The sequence below is a fragment of the Elephantulus edwardii genome, unplaced genomic scaffold, assembly GCF_000299155.1.
Source record: "Elephantulus edwardii isolate Elephantulus edwardi_28Jun2011 unplaced genomic scaffold, EleEdw1.0 scaffold00179, whole genome shotgun sequence".
In the NCBI taxonomy this organism is placed as follows: domain Eukaryota; kingdom Metazoa; phylum Chordata; class Mammalia; order Macroscelidea; family Macroscelididae; genus Elephantulus; species Elephantulus edwardii.
Genome location: NW_006399929.1, coordinates 6,426,217 through 6,431,790, shown reverse-complemented (window position 1 = coordinate 6,431,790; position 5,574 = coordinate 6,426,217).

Genomic DNA, 5,574 nt, shown 5'->3' with positions numbered 1-5,574 from the left:
GGGCTCCCGGAGTTATCACACATCATCCTCAATGGGTAGAGATTCAAGACTTCCATCCCCCTGAGAACAAGAACCAAGCAGAGATGCCCACCATCACCACTTCTGTTCAGTGTTGCACTGGAGGACCGAGTGAATGTCATAAGGAAAAGAGAAGGAAATAAGCGTCCAAATTGGCAAAGAAGAGGGAAAACTATAAGCAGATGATATAATTGTTGTGCTATTGCTGTATGCCGTTGAATTGGAGTCAAGTCACAAGCATGGGTGAAGGTCCTTGGCTCTGGCCTGGCTCTGTGAGGTGACAAACTGGAATTGGTTCTATCTCATGTCTGTGTCTGATTCTCTGCTGCTGTTGGGTCTGGCTCTCTATCTCCTGCTCATACACAAGTCTCTGCCCCTGAAGGACACAGGCTACATTCTCAGCTTCATACTTGGTGGGGACCAGGCTACCATCTTATGCCACTGAAGATCCTCAGGTGAAACCTGAGGAGGAGTGTGTGTGTGTGTATGTGTAACCAATCCCATCTTTAGTAACCAATGTACTTTATTTGCATGTTCCCACTAAACCATGGTAAAGTCAAAATTAATGGGTCAGGAGAGCCATGTTGAAAAATCAACTTTTTTCAACAATTAAGAAGGCTATGCAGTAACCTTCTTTACATAGATTTCTCCAAGATAAAAAAAAAAATCTCAATAGGATGAAGTTTTTATATGAAGCAAGTTAATTCAAGTGGCACAAGGTGTGACTAATAGGTGAAGTGATGCACTATTCAGGAAAAAGATACTCATTTCTCCAGCAGCTGGGAGATGTCTCTGCCAAAAACCTCCCTGGGATGCAAGCAAGGCTATTATGCCTCTTGTCCAACATTATTACCTCTCCCTGACCGTCAACCTCGCACCTTTGCACCTTTTTTGAGTTATCAGTATCAGCTGAGCCTTCTGTTGACTCTGCCTCCATTGTTCAACTTCTCCCACTGGATAATCCTACTCCTCTTCACTCTGGTAAATGTTGATAGCTAATCTTTCAGATCTTGTTTCCCAGAAATCCAGGCTCTGACAAAAGAGCCTTCTTTAGGTCAAGTGGCCGGAGAAGACCTCTGGAAAGTGCCTTTCATCTGAGAGCCACACAATCAAAAAACGGTTGAAACATCTTCCAGTTGATAATCTGCACAAATGCCCTGAGATGCAATGAAGTTTGGCTCTTGGCAGGATCTAAAAGAAGAGTGACTTACCTCAGGATCTCAATAAAACAGAGCCTGCGGAAAGGAGTAACAGGCTAGCTATTTGAGAGGTTAGAGCGAGAGTGAAGATGGAAGGGAGAGAGACAATGAAAAATGGGTAGCAACGCAGTGTGCAAAGTGTTCAGTCTGGATGTTACCTCTCTTTTTTTTAATCATGATATTAGTGAAACTTTACAAAGATTTTGGTTTTCACTCACTCATCCGTACACATTTTCTTCCCTTCCTCTCCCCTAATTCACTTTGTAATACATGTCCTTTTCCAGCCTGTTAATTGTCATGCACCAAATGTCCAATTGTCCATCCCTTTCATATTTTCCTTCTCATCACTTGCTCTGATGCAACAGTCATTATCCATTCTTTTTCTCCCCCACTTGTTTGTATCCATCTTATTTTTTTAAAAAATATTTTATTCATTTTGTATGTGTGTGTGTGTGTGTGTGTGTGTGTATCATCAAATTGGATCTGACTGGTACAGGAAGAGATTCCCCCTCCTTCTCCAGAACATCCGGTGGATTTGAACCACATACCTCTGGGATTACAGAGCAGCTTCTTACCACTAGGCCACCAGAGCTCTCCATCTTATTTTTATAACAGTGCTCTTGTGCAGTATTTATCCTTTTGTGACCAAGATATTCCAATAAAATATCTTCCAGACTCATCCACGTGGTATAGAGTTTTATGATGCAAACTCCAGAAGAGGTGGCAAGCATTGTTGCAAGAATGGACACAGGGTGCTTGGATAGTAATAAAGTCATCATGAGGGACTATTTTCTGTTATTAATGCAGCATGGTGAGTCCAGGAGAATAATATAAATTACAAAGAAAAAGTCTTAGAACTCAGAAATCTATCTGAATTTTTTAAATTAAGATTTTAATGAAAGTTTGTAAAATACTTTCCATTCATTCATTGTAGCACATTTCCCTCCTTGCCCTTGCACCCCCCAGTTCTTTGAAAAAAAGTTCTTTTATTGTTATTATACAGTCCACTCCTCCCTACTCCTACCACTTTACTATGCAATTATTATACTGGACTCTTGTCATGCCAGTAATACCTAATCATATATTCCTTTTATACAGTCTCCTGTCTGTTTCAATGTTGTGTTCCTTATTTATCTCCTCTTTTCTTCGTTTTCCCCCAACCTCCAGTCAGTCCTGTTTTACAACTGCCTTTTTGTGACTGAGATATTTCACTCAGCATGATGTCTTCCAGGGTTACACATTTTGTATATTTCATGATTTCTTTGTTTTTCAGTGTTGCATAATATTCCATTATGTGACTATAGCACAACTTCTCTACCCATTTTATTTGTTGATGGGCACTTGGGTTGTTTGCAACTCTTTGCTATTGTGAACAAGGCAGCAGTAAACATGGGTGTGCTTGTAAGTGCTTTGGTGACAGTTCTGGCTTCTTTAGGTTATATTTCCAGTGGAATTACTGGGTCAAATGGTATTTCTATTTCCAGCTTTTTGAGAAAGCATCATACTGCCTTCCAAAGTGGTTGCACCATTTTACACTTCCACCAATAGTGAATAACAGTTCCAGTTTCTCCACAGCCTTGCCAACATTTGTTGTTTGCTGATCTATTTTAAATTTTATAGCCAAAATTCCAAAATAGAAAATCTATAAGTTTTAGAAATTTTTTTTGGTCAAAAATGGGGGTAATCTGGTTTAACTGTTTTCCCTTTTACCTAACATATGAGAAATATGGGGCTGGTGAGATAGAACACTCTTCTTTGCCCTTCCTGGGCTATTTTCCATTCATGCCCCAAGTCTCAGTGTTATTTGCTTTGAGATTAATTTTTTTTTAATTCTAGATAGTTTGGCTCCCAGAAACATACTGTATTTACTTCTGATTTATTTGTATCCGCAACTAAAATTGAAACAGATGAGGGAGAGAACTGTTGAAAGGGGATATATGATAAGGTATTATTGTCATGAAAGGAGTCCAGATCGAAGGCTGCATAGTGAAATGGACTTAGGGGGGAAGGGATTGTATAACAATAAAAGAATTTTTCTTTTACTTCTCAAAGAGAAGAGTGAACTGGGGGTGGGGAGGAGAGGTGGACAGGGAGAAAAGTGCAACAATGAATGAAAGGAAATCCAAAGTCTATAAATTTTAATTAATAATAATAATAATAAAGTTAAATTTAAAAAAAGACAGAACAACAACAACTATAATATTATTTTAAACCCTTTAATAGCAAGAATCTTGTCTATTGAGTTGGTAATTATATCTCTAACAACTGGCAAAACACTTAAAACATAATGCTGTAAAAATCTGTAATGAAGTCTTAAATATAAGGCTTAAGTAGCATCTATGACTTCTGACAATAGAAATGTCACTGGTGACCTTATTTAGGGAAGTTTCAAAGAAGTGTCAGCGGAAGCCAGTTGCCAAGTGGACAAGAAGGAAGTGGCTTGTCATGTCCTTCCTAACACTGTTCTTGGCCAAGCTGTTTCTGTGGAGTCAGCAGACAGAACCACACTAAGAAGAGAAGGGCTTAAATTCCCGAGACACTTGTGTGGAAACAAAGACGCCCCAAAGGGGGAGCAGAAGTGCTGAAGCACCAACTTTGGGGCTGCGTGTTCATTAAGCACAAGAGACACTGTGCCTTGAGACTCATAGAGAAGATTTCATTTTCATTTCTTTTAAAACCAGAAGAACAAAACAAGTGGCTCTAATAAGAATTTGTGCTGATGAATCTGGACTGGCTGATGTTTATCTTTATGCCAGCACAGTTGGAAAATGGAATTTTTAATATTACGTTATGAAGGAAGAAGCTCATGAAAGCCAAGGGTCTGTGAAAATTGTAATGTGTCTTTGAGGAACTTTCCTGTGAGAGTCACTTGGCATGAATGAGGTCACCCCTTTATTCCACCAACCTCTGGCACCCACCGTGTATCTTCCTGAATTCCTGGGCCTGCGTGTTGACAATTTCCTCTGGTTACATGGTGACTAGAGTTGGGACAGTAATTGTTAAAGACTGGTAAGTACCAAAGGTGATAATATTTTTTATGATTTTAAAAAAAGATATTCAGTTCAGCCTTAAGGTATGTCTCTATCCCCACCCCCACCACCCACCCCCGCCTTCTTTTTCTATTTCTGCTCTGAGTAAATGAGATCACAGGCACCATCTCCTTGGAACTAGGGGAAGGGCGAGAAATCAGGCTCTGTGTACACAGCAAGTGTATAGAAAAAAGAAGTGCTGACTGTGTCCTATGAAGCAGTTAGAAACGACAATAAATAACTAAATGGCTCAACTCTCCTAGAGACAACAAAAGTGGGTCCAAATAAATTGTGACTAATGTTGAGAAGAATGGGAATCCCAGAACACCTGATGTGTTCATGCAAAACCTATACCTAGACCAAGAAGCTGTTGCCCAAACAGAGCAAGGTAACACTGCATGATTCAAAATCAAGAAAGGAGTGCCTCAGGATGAATCAAGATGACAGAAGAAGAATTGATGCCTTTGAGTTGTGGTGCCGGAGAAGAGTATTGAACGTACCATGGACTACCAAGAGAACAAATAGGTCTGTTCTTGAGAGAGTGAAACCACGCTGCTCCTTGGAGACAAGGATTTTGAAGGTCCATCTCACAAAGTTTGGGCACATGGCCAAGAGGGAATGATCCTTAGAGAAAGACATCATGCTTAGAAGGGTGGAGGCACAGCACAGAGGAGGAAGACCCCAGATGAGATGGATTGATACAGTAACTGGAGCAATAGGAGTAGGTGTGTCATGGTCAGTGAGACTGGCTCAGGATAGGGCAGGGTTAGACCCATTGCTTATAGGGTCACTATGGGTCATAGTTGACTCAGTAACACATAAAAACAAGGGATTATTAGGGAGCTCTGGTGGATTGGTCCTTCACGAATTGTACTCAAAGACTTGCCCTCTGGTGGTCAAATCCACTAGTAGCCTAGAGAGAACAACAGGCAATTTCTTTCCATGTGATTTATAGCCTAGGATACTCAATGAAAGCTAGCTGTGAGTCAGTTGTGACTCGATGGCAATGAGAGTGAGTAAAATGTTAATTAAGTCTCCTCAAAGGACAAATCTTGTCAGAAAGTGTTTTAACTTGCATACTCATTTCCAAGCAAGGTACTTTGTGCGAAGTAGAAGACCAGTTGGTTTGAGATAATGCGGAGCATCGAACGGGGTAATTTCCCAGCTTTATAAGATGCATGCAAACGCTAGGCGTGGAAGAAAAACAACAGAAGAATTGATATATTTAAACTGTGGAGTTGGCAGCGAGTACTGAATATACTGAGGACTGCCGGAAGGATGAACAATCCAGTCTTAAAAGAAATACAGCCAGCAAGTTGCTTAGAAAT